General features: G+C 32.3%; 1 protein-coding gene across 1 annotated transcript in view; it reads right to left on the reverse strand.

The window, feature by feature from the left end:
- LOC142233020 (uncharacterized) overlaps positions 1-20,679 on the reverse strand; it is a 300,554-nt gene extending 279,875 nt beyond the window's left edge. Inside the window, exon 1 of the mRNA XM_075303789.1 lies at positions 20,495-20,679. The gene's annotated coding sequence lies outside the window, so the exon portion shown is untranslated. The remainder of the gene's footprint in view (positions 1-20,494) is intronic.

Consider the following 20,679-nt stretch of genomic DNA (forward strand, 5'->3'; position numbering starts at 1 on the left):
CAAATTTGGCACAATTACCGATACTACTAAACGTACTCCTTGCGCGAAATTTGAAGCAAATCACGGCAAAACCCTGCATTTTGAGGCCATATAAGTTCAAATCGGACGAAAGAGATATATGGGAGCTATATCTAAATCTGAATCGATGTTGACCATATTTGGCACATACAATAATATCGTTAAAAGTACCGCTTGTGCAAAATTTGAAGTAAGCCAGGGCAAAACTCTGGCTTTTGAGACCATATCGGGCGAAAGATATATATGTGAGCTATATCTAAAACGGAAGACTAATTCAGTTAAAAAAAGTGCTGATTTTTTTTTTTAATTTTTAATTAAAAATATATTTCAAACAATAATTTGTTAATCCAAATAAAAACTCTAAGCCAATTCAGAAAGTAATTAAAAATAGTTACCTTTTCTAATTAATAAATTAATTGAGTTTTGCAATCAACATCAATTAAATTTTTAATTGAATCAATTAACAAATTAATTGAAATTTGCTGAAAAAAAATCAATTAATTTTTTAATCAAGAATTTTTTCTATGCCCAATTAAAACTGTGATTGATACTATCATTTTCGTGATTGAAGACATTTCAATTAAAAAAATAATTGGATCAATTAATAATAGGAACAAAATTCTGACAACATTTTCTATAGAAGTAATATTTGGACAAAATTTTCTATAGAAATAAAATTTGGACAAAATTTTCTATATACGCAAAATTTTTCTTACTGGTTCAATCACGAAATTAATTGATCCAATTAACTTTTTAATTGAAATGTCTCCAATCACAGAAATGATAGTATCAATTAAAAAATTAATTGATTCAATTAAAAAATTTATTGATACTATTAAATTTTGTGATTGATTTTTGTTTCAATTAAAAAATTTGTTGAATTAATTAAATTTTTAATTGAATATTTTTTAAAACTCAATTAAAATTGTAATTGGAAAAATTTTTGTGAAATTTTTTTCTGTGTAGAAATAAAATTTTGACAAAATTTTCTATAGTCGTAAAATTTTGACAAAATTTTCTATAGAAATAAAATGTTGACAAAATTTTCTATAGAAATAAAATTTGGACAAAATTTTCTATAGAAATAAAATCGGCTATATATAACTATAGACCGATATGGACCAATTTTTGCATGGTTGCTAGAGACTAAATATTTACATCCTGTACCAAATTTCAGCCAGATCGGATGAAATATGCTACTCTTAGAGGCTCCACAAGCCAAATCTGGGGATCAGTTTATATGGGGGCTATACGTAAAAGTGAAGTCGCTAGCTTGTTCCGTTCGGAAGTTAGCGTGATTTCAACAGACGGACATATATATATACCTGTAAGAGTTGTATATATATATATATATATATATATATATATATATATATATATATATATATATATATATATATATATATATATATATATATATATATATATATATATATATATATATATATATATATATATATATATATATATATATATATATATATATATATATATATATATATATATATATATATATATATATATATATATATATATATATATATATATATATATATATATATATATATATATATATATATATATATATATATATATATATATATATATATATATATATATATATATATATATATATATATATATATATATATATATATATATATATATATATATATATATATATATATATATATATATATATATATATTTATATATATATATATATATATATATATATATATATATATATATATATATATATATATATATATATATATATATATATATATATATATATATATATATATATATATATATATATATATATATATATATATATATATATATATATATATATATATATATATATATATATATATATATATATATATATATATATATATATATATATATATATATATATATATATATATATATATATATATATATATATATATATATATATATATATATATATATATATATATATATATATATATATATATATATATATATATATATATATATATATATATATATATATATATATATATATATATATATATATATATATATATATATATATATATATATATATATATAAATTCTTCTATGCTACGCAAAAATTGCATTCATATTTTAAGGACATGAAATTTTTTTTACTTACACTCAAAAAAAGTTTACCTATATCCAAAAATTTTGACTACGGAGAGTATATGTTACAGAAACGATTTTTTGAGAGTGCACTCCAAATAAAAGTTTACTTGAATCCAAAGATTTTGACCTTCCCTTAAGAATTTTGGTATTGATTCCGAGCCAAAGATGCGGCTTCTTTAAAATAAAGACATTTTTTACGGACCTCCTTGCTTTAAATCTAGGATCAAATAAATTAAAATTGGACACAGATCTCATTCATCGAGTTTTTATTTTCTTTTTGCGACATATTAATAAAGGTATTTATGTACAAACAAATACCAATTTCAAAATCCAAATTATGCCAGATACTCAAAGTAAAAACAATTTTCTTGATGCTAAAAAAAAACTTTAAACCAAAGATGCAAATCCTTAAAATAAGTCTTAGCCTATATTTGAAGCGTTTTTATCTTAAATTTAAAAATTCAATATGTCAATTAAAATGTTTTTCTTTTGCCTTACTTCAAAGATCTATAACTTCAGCAGAGAGACGCAAAATTTCAAGATTTGTGTCCTAAATTTAATGAAAAAAAATTTTGAAGCAAGGATTATAAACATTCTTTTTAATTAAAATGTCATTGTTTTAAAGAATTTTGTCCTTAGCATTGCGTAAATTTTGAGTCCTAAAATTAAAATTAGGTAAATATTTTTTTAAGTGTGCAAATGTTAGGATACGTAATTTACGCAATATTAAGGACACATTTCTTTAAAATAAAGAAATCTTCTATGCTACGCAAAAATTGCATTCATATTTTAAGGACATGAAATTTTTTATACTTACACTCAAAAATAAGTTTACTTATATCCAAAAATTTTGACTTTCCCTTAAGAATTTTGGTATTGCTTCTTTAAAATAAAGACATTTTTTAGTGACCTAACTTGCCTTAAACCTACGATCAATAAAATTAAAATTAGGATTCAGATCTCATTTATCGAATTTGCATTTTCTTTTCGCGGTATATTAATAAAACTATTCACGTACAAACAAATGTCAGTTCCAAATTATAGGGAATATGTTTTCTTAATTCCAAAAAAAAAACCTTAAACTAAATATGCTCAATTATCAAAATAAGCTTGAAGCTTTTTTATCATAAATATAAAGATTCAACATTTCAGTTAATTTAAGGACGATTTCTTTAAATAAAAAATGTGTTTCTTTATTTTAAGGAAGATTTTCCTTAGTTCAAAGACATGCGTTTTTAACGGAGGTACGCAAATTTACAAAATTTGTGTCCTAAATTTAATGAAAAAAATGTTTGAAGTAAAGATTATAAACTTTGTTTTAATTAAAAAATCATTATTTAAAAGAAATTTGTCCTTAATATTGCCCATGTTATCTCTCAGTGTCTGGGAATGAACTTAAGAACCTTTAACTAGAGGGCGGATGTACTAAACATGTTGCCACAGTGATTTCAATATCCCACTAAACAAGTGAGAGTGTGGTAGAATTGATTTAGGCTATCATACCATCGCCTTCACTTACTTATTTTAATAAGAAAATGATTTATGTCCAACAATTCTATAAAGAATATAACAAAAGATTTATATTATCTACTTGAATGAATTACACATGAGTATTTTTCACTAATTGAAAAGCGTTAACACGTTAATCTTCGAAAAACAAAAAACATTTTTACATTTATTTTCTAACTAAAGACGTGTTTATGATGATGAATTCACAAATTAACGCGGAAGTTGTGGCTTAGACCACAATTAATATATTTTTTTGGCTGCTTTCCCTAAAACTAAATACATAATTATAATAATAACCATCTGCAAGATTAATGATATTTCCAGTTGTATACATAAAACATATAAGTGTAGTATACACTGCAAAAATGTTAACGTAAAAGACTTTTAGTCGTTACTGTCATTCTCCACTCAAATAGCACTGACCTGAAGAAATTCAGAATTATGCCTAGAATTACAAAAAAATCACCACCAGCAATTTACTTAAGTGGAGGAATATGCACTACAAAACTGACACATTAGCAAAACCAAATTTTACGACAATTTTAACCCTTCTGTGCGTGATGAGGTCCCGCTGGACCTTTTTGATTTTTATTCATACATAACTTTATCTTTTATATGAATTTCAGCTTGATGGTTTATGACTTCCAATATAGTGAGAGTAAAAGTGCAAAAAAAGTTATTTGAACTTCATGGAAATCGTGGTCGAAATAAGTTTTTATATTTCTATACATTTTCCAGACCTATCGGCTCCTGGAATTTGGCAAGATGTGCCTCAATTTGGACCAAGTTTGAAACAACCACTGTGCACATAATACTGCGAGCAAAACGAACGCCACTAAAAAAAAATCGTATTGTTTTTCCTTCAAAAATCCAGTTTGTTAAGAACATTCAACTACAAAAACAATATATTGTTGCTTGGTACGTATAAGGATAATTATAGGTACCACGCCTGCGTCAAACATCAGGGCCACTAGTATACTAATCAAAAATTTTAACATTATCTGTATCCTATTAGAAATTAAATAAAACTCTATATTTACAACCAAATGTTTATATATGCAATTTGTGCATTATAGAAGAGTCCACCTACAGTAAATGATCGAAAAATATCGTAGGGATAACCTCTCTACTATCCTTTTTTTATTGTAGGTCCCACGGGACCTCATCACGCTGGTATCGCTTCCAGTGTTATCACATACACAAGGGTTAACCAGATTATAATAAGCTCCCCTCAGAATATAATAAACTCTTCTCAAGCCGGTTTCCGGGGTGGAGGCTCATACGCATTATACCTTCAATTATTAAGCAAAGTGAATATAATGTAGGATTATCCAGTGAATATAATGTAGGATTATCCAGCATAATTTCTTTAAAATAAGGAAGATTAAATGAAAATTTATAAAAATTTTATTAAATTAAATTTAGAACAGAAATTTCCGTTAAAGTAAATATGGTAAATTTTCCTTAAAGTAATGAAAATCATTTTAGATTTAAAGAAATAATCTTTAAATTAACAGAAATATTAAATCTTAGAACAAAAAACCTCATATATAGCCCAGCAAAAAAATTTGGAAGCTCTTCTTAAGTCATTACTTCGAATGTACATCTAGAGTTGGACCTAATTTTCACTTCACAAGAAGTTTTTCTAAGGTGAAATAAAAACATTTCGTTTTACGCAGTTTTCGCAGCACATACAAATTTTCTGAATTTTAGCCTGCATAAAATAAAATAAACACAAATAATATAATGAAAATTCCCAAACAATTTCTATAAAGTCGGCTGATTTCATTCTCAACTATATGGGGGTGGCAGACGCGGAATTTCCGCTAAAATGTTTGCTAGTATTATTCAAAACATCTTTATTCAGAGATAAAGTTAAAAAAGTAAAGAAAGTCTAAAGTCGGGCGGGGCCGACTGTATTATACCCTACCCACTTTGTAGATCTAAATTTTCGATACCATATCACATCCGTCAAATGTGTTGGGTGCTATATATAAAGGTTTGTCCCAAATACATAAATTTAAATATCACTCGATTTGGACAGAATTTGATAGACTTCTACAAAATCTATAGGCTCAAAATTTAAGTCTAATGCACTAGAGAGGAACACAATTTTAGTAAAAAAATATGGGAAACATTTAAATCTTAAACAATTTTAAGGAAACTTCGCAAAAGTTTATTTATGATTTATCGCTCGATATATATGTATTAGAACTTTAGGAAAATTAGAGTAATTTTTACAACTTTTCGACTAAGCAGTGGCGATTTAACAAGGAAAATGTTGGTATTTTCACCATTTTTGTCGAAATCAGAAAAACATATATATTGGAGCTATATCTAAATCTAAACCGATTTCAACCAAATTTGGCACGCATAACTACAATGCTAATTCTACTCCCTGTGCAAAATTTCAACTAAATCGGAGTTAAAATTTGGCCTCTGTGGTCATATGAGTGTAAATCGGGCGAAAGCTTTATATGGGAGATATATCCAAATCTGAACCGATCTCAAGCAAATTTGGCACGCAAAGTTACAACGCTAATTCTACTCCCTATGCAAAATTTCAACTAAATCGGAGCAAAAAATTGGCCTCTGTGGGCAAATGAGTGTAAATCGGGCGAAAGCTATATATGAAAGCTATATCTAAATCTGAACCGATTTTGCTGATATTTTGCAAGTTTTTCGAGACTCATAAAATATTCGAATGTACGGAATTTGAGGAAGATCGGTTGATATACACGCCAATTATGACCAGATCGGTGAAAAATATATATGGCAGCTATATCTAAATCTGAACCGATTTTTTCCAAAATCAATAGGGATCGTCTTTGAGCCGAAACAGGACCCTATACCAAATTTTAGGACAATAGGTCTAAAACTGCGAGCTGTACTTTGAACACAAAAATACATCAACAGACAGACAGACGGACATCGCTAAATCGACTCAGAATTTAATTCTAAACCGATCCGTATACTAAAAGGTTGGTCTATGATTGCTCCTCCTTGGCGTTACATACAAATGCACAAACTTATTATACCCTGTACCACAGTAGTGGTGAAGGGTATACAAAATAAAAAAAAAACAAACAAGTATATACGACCGTCAGTTCGGCCAGGCCGAATCTAATGTACCCTCCACCATGGATTACATAGAAACTTCTACTAAAGGCTGTCATCCACAATCGAATACTTGGGTTGTGGTAATACTTACCGATTGCAAGGTATATAGGTGAAACTACAAATAATTACGAACCGATATGGACTTTTGCGCGGTTATTAGAGAGCCAGAATTAAGATATGGGGGGGGCTTTTGTGTGATTGGGCATCGATTTATCTGAGTGCTATATATAACTATAGACCGATATGGACCTAGTTTGGCATGGTTGTTAGCGGCCATATACTAGCACAATGTGCCAAATTTCAACTGAATCCCATAAAATTTGCTGCAACAAAACCAAATCAGGGGATCGGTTTATATGGGGGCTATAAACGATTATGGACCGATATGTACCAATTATGGCATGGTTGTTAAAGACCATATACTAACACCACGTACCAAATTTCTACCGGATCAGATGAAATTTGTTCCTCCAAGAGGCTCCGGAGGTCAAATCTGGGGATCGGTTTATATGGGGGCTATATATAATTATGGACCGATGTGGACCAATTATTGCTTGGTTGTTAGAGACCATATACTAACAGTATGTACAAAATTTCAGCCGCAACGGACGGACATGCTTAAATCGACTCAGAATTTCACCACGACCCAGAAAATATACTTTATGGGGTCTTAGAGCAATATTTCGATGTGTTACAAACGGAATGACAAAGTTAATATACCCCCCAATCCTATGGTGGAGGGTATAAAAATATTTTATTAAGTTTTTCCTTTAAAGCCCATGTAAAGGGTGATACGGTCAAAATTTGGTCAAGGGAAAACGCGTGTAATCGGTGAAATCGTTTATTTAAAAAATCAAATTAAATTTCTTTTTCAAGTTCAATTAGTATAAAATTCAGGAAAAATATTCAGTTAGGCTTTCGCTTTTCCAAATCCGAATTGCCGGGACTCACGCTTGACACCTGCCATCAGATTTTGTACAGCCACCTTGTCCACCTTCTTCGCCGCAGAAAGCCAGTTTGCCTTGAACTGCTGCTCGTCCTTAGCAGTTTTTTTGGTCGTCTTTAGGTTCCGCTTGACAATAGCCCAGTATGTCTCAATTGGGTGGAGCTCTGGCGTGTTGGGAGGGTTCTTGTCCTTGGGAACCACCTGCACGTTGTTGGCGGCGTACCACTCCATGGCCTTTTTACCGTAATGGCAAGATGCCAAATCCGGCCAAAACAGTACGGAACAACCGTGTTTCTTTAGGAAAGGCGGCAGACGTTTATTCAAACACTCTTTCACGTAAATTTCTTGGTTGACAGTCCCGGAAGCTATGAAAATGCTGCTTTTCAAGCCACAGGTACAGATGGCTTGCCAAACCAGATATTTCTTTGCGAACTTTGACAGTTTTATGTGATTGAAAATATCTGCTACTTTCCCCTTCCTTTTGCCGTATAAAACTCCTGTCCCGGAAGCTGCTTGTTGTCGGCTTTGACGTAGGTTTCGTCGTCCATTACCACGCAGTCAAACTTCGTCAGCATCGTCGTGTACAGCCTCCGGGATCGCGCTTTGGCCGTCGTATTTTGTTAGGGTTTCGCTTGAAACTACCGGCAATTCTCTTTGTCGTATCAGCGGCTTCCGGTTTTCGATTTCCTCCCGATCCAGACTTCCTGGCTGTCAACAAACGTTGCTCAAACACTTTAATTACATTTGTAACGGTTGATTTGGCAACTTTGGCAACGATTTTGCCAGCTTTGCGTGCGAGTAGCTCGGATTTTCGCGATGCGCGAGCAAAATTTTGATACACTGCTCTTCTTGCTTGGACGGCATTTTGACAACTGAAGAGTGAATTCCAAAATCAAAATAGGAGCAACATTCTACACACACACACCTTCAAAATGAGGGGTGTTCAGGTTTTTTTAAATGCAATATTGAAAGAAATACGTCAAGTTTATATTGACCAAATATCGTATCACCCTTTAAAATGCATTACTTTTGAGGCAATTTTGAGGACAAAGAGTTAATATTAAGCTCAAATTTAAAAGGGAATTGTGTCTTAAAAGTATCCTTAGTTCAATTCTCTGCTTCTTAGGCTCGAAATCAATACCAAAAACATTAACATTATGCATTTTAACTAAAATATCCAAATATCCAATCAATACCAAAATCCTTAAGGGAAGGTTCAAATCTTTGAAACCAATAGTAAATGTTTTTTAATGTTTCTAAGTATATCAATATTTACTTTTTTTCCAGTGCACAAACAACAGCAATCATAGATCTTACTTCCCTTATTTATTTAAAGCCACAATGCATCTCATAACCAATATGAATCATTTTCGTCCTTTCTATACACTAACTTCCTATTATTGTCTAGTCTAAGTCTGAATTATTTTCATTAAAAAAATATTTAATCTGGTCATTTAGTATAGTTGCTCAAACACTACACGTGTAAAAACAAAACAAAGTGTAAGAAAAAAATAAATTAATTATGAACATGAATTTGAGATTAAATCTACAAAAATGTTAGCTTCTATGCGGAATATAGATTTTCTTTATTTCGACTACTAATTGTGACTATTTTTAGTAGTTGTTGTTCATTATAACGATGTGTTGCTATTAAATAAATTTTAGTTAATTTGTTAATTATATTGTTCGATCTCGTTAAGTGGAATTTTCCATTTCATTCATACGCGCTTTGTTCTTTTGTTCAAAGATAATCTCGAAATCGATAGTAGTCAATTAAATGGACCATATAAATCACAAAGATATCACTGCAAGAAATTTCGATACCATAAGAAATACTCCAAAGAAGGTATGTATACTCGTATACATTCTTAAGATGAAAATCTAAAATAAACAAGTATATACAGTAGTAATTTCGGCCGGGCCGAATCTTAAATACCCACCACCATGAATCAAATATAATAGTTTCCTTTGAAAATTTCAGGGGGGTTTGATGACAGATATTTTCCCAAGCAGATCAGTTCCACCAGTACGCTTCCCACAGATAAATGTAAAGATTTTACCTATGAAGACTACATCAGATTCTGAATTTATTTTCCTAGAATACCTCTAGATTTCCATTTTCATGGATAAAAACTACTGATTCTAGAAGTCCAAGAAGTAAAATCGGGAGATCGGTCTATATGGGGGCTATATCAAAACATGGACGGGTACTCACCATTTTCGGCACACGTCTTTAGGGTCCTAGAGTACCTCTAGATTTCAAATTTCAGGTAAATTGGATTAAAACTACGGATTCTAGAAACCCAAGAAGTAAAATCGGGAGATCGGTCTATATGGGGGCTATATCAAAACCTGGACCGATATAGCCCATCTTCGAACTTGACCTGCCTGCAAACAAAAGACGAATCTGTGCCAAATTTCAGGACGATAGCGCCATTATGGAAGGCTGTAGCGTGATTACAACAGACAGAAGGACATGCTTATTAGATAGGGTCACGAAAAAAACGTTGATGCGGTCACCCCCCATTTTTGTAGCATATCCGAAGACAATTGCAGAACACCAAAACTTTTTTTCGTGCACCCTACGACCCCCCGAAATACAATTTATTGTGCTGTGTCGTCATTTGAAGTCCGATCGAAAAAAACACATAGCGTTGTTCGTGGTATATTTCGTGCATTTTTAACTCGGACGTCAAAGATCTTAACAAAATATGAAACTTTTGCTTTTGAAGTATTTACTTATATTCATAAACAAAAAAGTTACAGAGATTTTAAAAAGTCACTCTACACACCACTAAATAGTTTTTATATCGTCTTAGAATTTCTCCCTGATCAAGAATATATATACTTTATATAGTCGGAAATCGATATTTCAATGTGTTACAAACGGAATGACAAACTTATTATACCCCTGTCACCATTCTATAGTGGCGGGTATAAAAATGGAAATGTTTTTTCACCTACACTAAAAAAAAAAAAAAACAAGTATATACAGCACTAAATTCGGACGGGCCGAATCTTAAATACCCACCACCATGAAACAAATATTAGGATTTCCTTTGAAATTTCAGGAGGGCTTGAGGACTTGAGGACACTTCCCGAAGATAAATTTAAAGATTTCACCTATGAGGACTATATCAGATTCTGGATTTATAAGAACCATTTTTGTTTGAGTTTTAGAGGAATCATTAACCCTTTCACTACCGAAATAAACCTAATGTTAAAAACTTTAATTTTTCTTCTGTTTTTACTTCTACTAACAGCACGTAGAACAAAAACTGCCACTTTGAAAACCTACCTCAATTACTTCAAGAGCTATATGAGCTTGTTCTGAAAACTTGATTCTTGAATTGTGACCAAATGGCCTTACGAAAATAAACGCTATTTGGCCTATAATATTCTTCGAAGTATGAGAAAAAATACAAAAAAGAATCCGAAAAAGTATCAGCTATAGTTTTTGTATAAATGTTCATTTACTAGAAACATACAAAAGAAAAATTGTCTCAAATTTTCATATTTTTCGTTTATTGCTAAAGAAGTTTATAAAAATGTATTTTAAACCTCACCAATATAGAAAATATTTATAGCTAATTTAGATTAAAGTCTCTACTTTAAAATAACATCAAGAAAATCGAAACTAAGTGGGAAAATAGAATTTGGTGTCTTTTTCGAATGTCCTTCTAAGTGGACATCGGTAGTGAAAGGGTTAACATCTCTTGTAAGTGTGCAAGAAAATTATAAAATAACGTCTTGATTTGAAATCTTAAATCTGTAGAAGTAAAATCTCGAAATTTTGCATTGAGTTTCAAGCAATTTTCATGATCAGTGCGCCTTCTACACCCTCAAGAAGTGAAATCGGTCTATATGGAGGCATTACCAAATGGACCGATAAAAACTTAATCCGATACACGTTTTCGTGAGCCTAAAATACCAGAATATTTACAATTTCAGGCGAATCAGATAAAAACTACGGTTTTTTGAAACCCAAGGAGTTAAATCGGGAGATCGTTCTTATGGGGGCTATACTAAAATATGGACCGATACTCACCGTTTTCGGCACACCTCTTTATGACCCGAAAATACCTCTAGATTTCCAATTTCAGGCAAATAGGATAAAAACATCGGATTCTAGAAGCCCAAGAAGTAAAATCGGGAAATCGGTCTATATGGGGGCTATACCAAAATATGGACCGATACTCACCATTTTCCGCACACCTCTTTATGGTCCTAAAATACCTCTAGATTTCCAATTTCAGACAAATTGGATAAAAACTACGGTTTCTATAAGCACAAGACCCCAAATCGGGAGGTCGTTTTATATGGGGACCATACCAAAACATGGACCGATACTCACAATTTTTGGCACACGTATTTGTGGTCCTACAATACCTCTAGATTTCCAATTTCAGGTAAATTGAATAAAAACTTCGGTTTCTATAAGCCCAAGAAGTAAAATCGGGAGATCGGTCTATATGGGGGCTATACCAAAAAATGGACCGATACTCACAATTTTTGACACACGTATTTGTGGTCCTACAATACCTCTAGGTTTCCAATTTCAGGTAAATTGAATAAAAACTGCGGTTTCTGTAAGCCCAAGAAGTAAAATCGGGAGATCGGTCTATAAGGGGGCTATACCAAAACATGGACCGATACTCACCATTTTTGGCACACCTCTTTATTGTCATAAAATACCTTGGATAAAAACTACGATTTCTATAAGCCCAAGACCCCAAATCGGGAGGTCGGTTTATATGGGGACTATATAGAAACCTGGACCGATATAGCCCATCTTTGAACTTGACCTGCAGACAAAAGACGAGTTTGTTCACAATTTCAGCACGATTGCTTCATTAGTGAAGACTGTAGCGTGATTACAACAGACAGACAGACAAACAGACGGACATCGTTATATCGTCTTAGAATTTCTCCCTGATCAAGAATATATATACTTTATATAGTCGGAAATCGATATTTCGATGTGTTACAAACGGAATGACAAACTTATACCTCCGTCACCATTCTATGGTGGTGTGTATAAAAATATGGGAAAGATTTAAATCGGAAGCAATTGTAGGGAAACTTCACCAAATTGTATTTAAGATTTATCGCTCGATATATATATATATATATATATATATATATATATATATATATATATATATATATATATATATATATATATATATATATATATATATATATATATATATATATATATATATATATATATATATATATATATATATATATATATATATATATATATATATATATATATATATATATATATATATATATATATATATATATATATATATATATATATATATATATATATATATATATATATATATATATATATATATATATATATATATGTAGGAGCTATATCTAAATCTGAACTGATTTCTTCCACAATCAATAGGGTTCTATTCTTACCCAAAAACGGAACTCGTGCCAAATTTGCGATTGGACTTATATTGCGACCTAGACTTTGATCACAAAAATGTGTTCACAGACAGACGGACGGACGGATGGAAATACGGACATGGTTATATCGACTCAGGGATCCACCCTGAACATTATTGCAAAAGACACCATACGTCTACCTCGTCTCCTTCTGGGTGTTACAAACATATGCACTAACTTATAATACCCTGTTCCACAGTGTGGCGCAGGGTATAAAAACAAGTATATACGGACGTAAGTTCGGTTAGGTCGAATCTTATGTACCCTCCACCATGGATTGTGTAGAAACTTATACGAAAGACTGTCATCCACAATCGAATTACTTGGGTTGTGGTATCTTAAAACTTCTTAACATCGTTTTCTAAATTGTGAGTTAGTCCATACGTGATATATATTATGTTAAAAGTTATGAATAGGTAAGTCTGCAAATAATTACGAATCGATATGGACTTTTTGCACGATACGTAGAGGGCCAGAATAGAAATATGGGTGTCGCTTATCTGGGGGCTATATACAATTATGAACTTGATATGGACCAATTTTTGTGTGATTGTGGATCGATTTATCTGAGGGCTATATATAACTATACAGATATGGACCTAGTTAGGCGTGGTTGTTAACGGCCATATACTAGCACAATGTACCAAATTTCAACTGACTCGGATGAAATTTGCTCCTCCAAGAGGCTCCAAAACCAAATCTCGTGATCGGTTTATATGGGGGCTAAATATGATTATGGACTGATATGGACCACTTTTGGAATGGTTGTTAAATATCATATAATACCACCACGTACAAAATTTCAACCAGATCGGATGAATTTTGCTTCTCCAAAAGGCACCGGAGGTCAAATCTGGTGATCGGTTTATATGGGGGCTATATATAATTATGGTCCGATATGGACCAATTTTTGCATGGTCATTAGAGACCATATACTAACATCATGTACCAAATTGCAGCCGGATCGGATGAAATTTGCTTCTCTTAGAGGCTCCGGAGGTCAAATCGGGGGATCGGTTTATATGGGGGCTATATATAATTGGACCGATGTGAACCAATTTTTGCATGGTTGTTAGAGACCATATACTAACACCATGTACCAATTTTCAGCCGGTTCGGATGAAATTTGCTTCTCTTAGAGGCCTAGCAAGCCAAATTTGGGGGTCCGTTTATATGGGGGCTATACGTAAAAGTGGACCGATATGGCTCATTTGCAATACCATCCGACCTACATCAATAACAACTACTTGTGCCAAGTTTCAAGTCAATAGCTTGTTTCGTTCGGAAGTTAGCGTGATTTCAACAGACGGACGGACGGACAGACATGTACAGATCGACTCAGAATTTCATCACTACCCAGAATATATATACTTTATGGGGTCTTAGAGCAATCGATGTGTTACAAACTGAATGACAAAGTTAATATACCCCCCATCCTATGGTGGAGGATAAAAAAGGCCGATTAAATACGTATATAATTCAGTTTGACAAAATTTTCTATAGAAAAAATTGAAAAAATGTTCTATAGAAATAAAATCTTGACAAAATGTTTTATAGTAATACAATTTTGACAAAATTTTCTATACAAATAAAATTTTGACAAAATTTTCTATAGAAATAAAATGTTGACAAAATTTTGTATAGTAATAAAAAGTTGACAACATTTTCTATGTAATAAAATTTTGACAAAATTTTTTATAGCAGTAAAATTTTGACAACATTTTCTATAGGAATAACATTTTAGAAGATTATTTTTGGGGATCGGCTATATATAACTATAGACCGATACTGACCAATTTTGACATGGTTGTTAGCGGCCATATACTAGTGCAATATACCAAATTTCACCATGTACCAAATTTCAGCCGGATCGGATGAATTTTGCTCTTCCAAGGGCTCCGGAGGTAAAATCTGGGGATCGATTTATATGGCGGCTACATATAACTATAGACCGATATAGACCAATTCCTGCATGGTTGTTAGAGGCCATATACTAACACCACGTACCATATTTCAACCGAATCGGATGAATTTTGCTCTTCCATGAGGCTCCGGAGGTCAAATCTGGGGATTGGTTTATATGGGGGCTTATATATAATTATAGACCGATGTGGACCAATTTTTGCATGGTTGTTAGAGACCATATGCTAACACCACGTACCAAATTTCAACCGAATCGGATGAATTTTGCTCTTCCATTAGGATCCCGAGGTCAAATCAGGAGAACGGTTTATATGGGGGCTATATATAATTATGGACCGATCTGGACCAATTTTTGCATGGTTGTTAGAGACCGTATACTAACACCATGTACAAAATTTCACCAGGATCGAATGAAATTTGCTTCTCTTAGAGGATTCGCAAGCCAAATTTGGGGGTCCGTTTATATGGGGGCTATACGTAAAAGTGGACCGATATGTCCCATTTGCAATACCATCCGACCTACATCAATAACAACTACTTGTGCCAAGATTCAAGTCGATAGCTTGTTTCGTTCGAAAGTTAGCGTGATTGCAACAGACGGACGGACATGCTTAGATCGGCTCAGAATTTTACCACGACCCAGAATATATATGTACTTTATGGGGTCTTAGAGCAATTTTTCGATGTGTTACAAACGGAATGGCAAAGTTAATATACCCCCATCCTATGGTGGAGGGTATAAAAATCAGCTGTTTCTATGCATTTCAGTCGATCGATAGAGATCGTTCGACATACAGAAACAGGCTGTTAATCTACGTTAAGATGACTACTACAAAAACAAAAGACTTAAGACACAAACAAATTTGAGTTAACAACTCAATAAAACTTCTCTGAAATTGGAAACCATCTTCCATTCCCCAAAACGCATCTTATGACTCACAACAACGATTGATTCCATTGCATAAATTCTGATTCATAGTGACGATGAGAATCAAGAGAAAAAAGGTTGCAAACAAATAATTTATTTATTTTTTAGTTATTCACGCCTTTACAGGCAAACGAGCGTATAATTTCTGAATAACTGAATGAATGATACTGCAAAATACTAGAACAGTAGCAATAGCATTTCGCACTTCTGTTTATTTATTTATTTCGCAAGCATAATAAATAATTCAAATCTTAACTATTTGAAATATTGCTTCAGGCCTTCTCAGCATCTGAATGATCGTGGCGCGACACTAAGAACTTTGAGAGAAAAAAATCGAATCGTAACGTAAATCATTAAACCAACAAGATTTAGAATAACAAAAAAACTTAGTTATTTATTTATCTCTACCGCATGTTTAATGCACATTAAGCGTTTAATTATGTTGTAGTGAACCTTAACATTACCATAATAGTGAATGACATGAAAATCTCCATTAATAAAAACTAAATAATTCTATTGTTGCTTAGATATTATCTATATACGCATGCGTATACTTCTTCCATTGAGGAAGTAACATTTGCTCGTACACAATTCCACTTGGTATTATATCACGATATTGAAAACACTTTTGGAATAAACTTATGGAAAATATACCTATTTCCCCAAACATGATAGCCTTAAAAGTGACCTGATGCATGAAATCTTATTAAAAGAATTTTTTTATCTAAGACTTCCGTAATTACTTAATACCATTTAAGAACATAATAAATCGAAGCAATTCATCTCCTAGGCATGTGAATTAAGTTTATTATTTACGCATATGAGTTTTTCTTCTTTTGATTTTAAGATGGTTCAATGTAGAGCCTTCATGGCTTGTGGTATATTTATACTTACACTATTTTAAATTAAATAATACATTAGTGTAAATATGTTTGCCAATTATGCAAATTTCAGTTTCTTTATAATTTTTTAATTTAAGTTGCTATTTATTTTTGAATTGAAATGAAATTCATCATGGAATTAAATTCCAAGAAATATATTTCTGAACAAAGAAACGAACAATGAATATCTTTTTTTTTAATGAATATTGTTAGAAGGGGTAATGTTCGACGTAGACATTTCAATTAATTGAGGAAAATCCGTTATCCGTTAAAGTTGATTATACACCCAGAAAAAAGTGACCCCTTCCTTAAGTTAAAAAAATGAACTCATTGTGAAGAAAGTTGAACTTCGTATAGCGCCAAAGACATTTTTATTTGTTTGAACAATGTGATTTTCGAAATTAGGTAGAATGCATTCCATATATTAGTTAACATTTTCCTATATATATGTACCACTATACTACAGAATGAAAAAAATTAACTGAATTGAATTCATATATGGAATGATTTTATTGAACTTGTTTCATTCATTGGGACAAATCTTACATATTTGTTGTAAACCTTTTTACTTCAATCTTAGAACTGCTTACCTTCATTTTTAAATACAATTTTATTTATTTATATAGGCAATTTGTTCTTCAATAAAATACACGGTTTATTAATATATTAAATATATTTATTAAGAATCAACAGCATCGACTGGCCTTGAAATATTAGTTTATTATTCCACTATTTCCAATTTCCATGTAATGTCATCAACTGTAAAACGCATTTTTCCTTCTTCTTGTACCTTTCACTTTTAATAAGTGTGTGTGCAAAATTTCAATTAAATCGGAGTAAAAGATTGGCCACTGTGGTCATATGAGTGTAAATCGGGCGAAAAATATATATGGAAGCTATATCTAAATCTGAACCGATTTCAATCAAATTTGGCACACATGACTATACTACCAATTGTACTCCTTGTGCAAAATTTCAAGCTAATCGGGATAAAACTCTGGCTTCTGGGTCCATATAAGTGCATATCGGGCGAAAGATATATATGGGAGCTATATCTAAATCTGAACCGATTTCTTCCAAAATCAATAGGGTTCTATTCTGACCCAAATTAGGAACATGTGCCAAATTTGAAGGCGATTGGACTTAAATTGCGACCTAGACTTTGATCACAAAAATGTGTTCACAGACAGACGGACGGATGGACGGATGGACGGATGGACAGATGGATGGACAGACGGACATGGTTATATCGACTCAGGGACCCACCCTGAGCATTATTGCCAAAGACACCATGTGTCTATCTCGTCTCCTTCTGGGTGTTACAAACATATGCACTAACTTATAATACCCTGTTCCACAGTGTGGCGCAGGGTATAAAAATAACCCACGCGCTAACATATCGATTACATCGATGACTATTATAGGTAGATAAAAGAAATATAGGAAAATTTCCTATATTCTAACAAGTGTGTTTCCTTAAGTTTTGAAAGGATCGAATACTTCTTAGTTCGAATGCACTCAAATATTTTTCTATGCTAAGTGTTATTCAGAATTATCATTTTATAAGAAATTTTACTAAATTTGAGGAAACTTGGTCTTAGTTCGGGTTTTGTTTACTTTTACGAATGCTTCGTTTTCAGTGAATAAAATTTTCTTGTTCAGTAGTAAATTCTTATATTTCGCGAAGAAAACAGTATTAGTAAAATACCGTGCCTTATTCTAGTTAATGAACTATTCCTAACTGCTTTCAGTTTAATTTTTTTAGTTTTTTACTGAAACAAGTAAATTTCATTATTTCACACAAAAATGTAACTTAATGGAAATAAAATGACTGAACTAAATCGATGAACTTTTTTTGCCTTTAGTTTCGAAGACACTTTTTTCTGGGTGTCCGACATATATGTAGCCCTAAAAAAGACAAGCTTTTTAGAAAAATTTGCTCTTTGTTTTTTAATATGTTTCTATTTGCAAATCGGTACAATTGGACCACAAGTTGATGGAGAAATGCACACAATGCCAGGAGAAATGCGACATTGTGGCAGTGTTTCCAGGTGATGTTTGAATTTGCGGCAGTCGTTTTCGAGTTAAGAAACACAGAGTCCAAGGATTTTATTGCAGGTTGACTGTCTGAGTATATATTAATGCCAATATTTATTGGAACATTACTTCTCAGCCAATTCACCACCTCTCTTATTGCTAATATTTCAGCCTGAAAAACACTACAGTGATTAGGTAATCTTTTCGCTATTCGAATTTCCAGATCTCAGAGTCAGGGAAATCCCATTAAAATAGTAAATCCGCTAACCTAAAAAAATACACATGGAATGCTCTCTTCACCTTCAAAATATCAAGGGGTTTAGTTACGCTAATTAAAAAAATGGAAGGCGCGGCGCATATACCGTCCGCCCTTTAAAGAGCCACCCAGTTTCCACAATAGGTTAGGTTATGTGGCAGCCCGATGTATCAGGCTCACTTAGGCTATTCAGTCCATTGTGATACCATAGTGGTGAACTTCTCTCTTATCACTGAGTGCTGCCCGATTTCATGTTAAGCTCAATGACAAGGGGCCTCCTTTTTATACCAGAGTCCGAACGGCGTTCCACATTCCAGTGAAACCACTTAGAGAAGCTTTGAAACCCTCAGAAATGTCACCAGCATTACTGAGGTGTGATAATCCACCGCTGAAAAACTTTTTGGTGTTCGGTCGTAGCAGGAATCGAACCCATGACCTTGTGTATGCAAGGCGGGCATGCTAACCATTGCCCCACGGTGGCTCCACAATAAGACCAACCTCCATATTCATATTAAATATTCAATAAATCAGCCACCACAAGACGTGTTTAAGTATTTTTAATATCTCCCTCAAAAAGTTGTTGATCGATGTCAATCGGGCGGAACCTGATATTTCTTTAGCTTACACAAAATGTGTCTGCTACATTTCTAGTGAAATTGGTTAAACAAAGCCGCCTAAAAGTTTGAGATATCAAGATCGATTTATTAAAGGGCTTCAACAGACAAATCGGTTACAACTTTCTTATTGGAGTGTATAAAGGTTGAGTTACATAATGCGTCAGTTGATTGAAGAGTTGAATTTTCTCTTTGAAAGCAACAGCTTTGTTAGAGTGCTTCAAACTGAAAAAAAAAACAACCCTTCCATCAACGCACGGATTAACGCATGATATGTAACTCAACCATAAGGCACAAATTAAGTCGGACGAAAATTTCTATAAAGTTAGACTGAAACCATTTATAGTGAAACCTCCCAAAAGAGGACACCCACGGTCACTTAAATTTTGTCCATATTTGGGTGGTGTCCACTTATCAGAGGTTACTTTTAATGTTATAATATAGCAAACGTTTTGAGATGTCCGCTTTTGAGAGTTTCCAAGTTTGAGAGGTTTCAATGTACATTGTGGATCAGATATTATTTTCTTATCTGTTGTTTTTGTCCAAAAATGGATACTAAAACCAAGAAATCTGAATCCTATCTAAAGAATGTTAGCCATAAGAAGTCCAGAAGTTATTATTGACATCACTTACCTTTGGACACTATTGGTAAGGGCGTAGTTTGATCGTAGATTGAACATAACTTCCTCAATGTTGTTCTCTAATTCTCACTTTATTTTGGTTTTTATTTTTAGCTTGCACACACCTTTTACACACCACTTCCATGATTTTTTTCATTTAATTAAATGAAAAATCATGCGTTTCATTTAATTAAATGA

The sequence above is a fragment of the Haematobia irritans genome, chromosome 4 (genome assembly GCF_050003625.1).
Source record: "Haematobia irritans isolate KBUSLIRL chromosome 4, ASM5000362v1, whole genome shotgun sequence".
Classification (NCBI taxonomy): Eukaryota; Metazoa; Arthropoda; class Insecta; order Diptera; family Muscidae; genus Haematobia; species Haematobia irritans.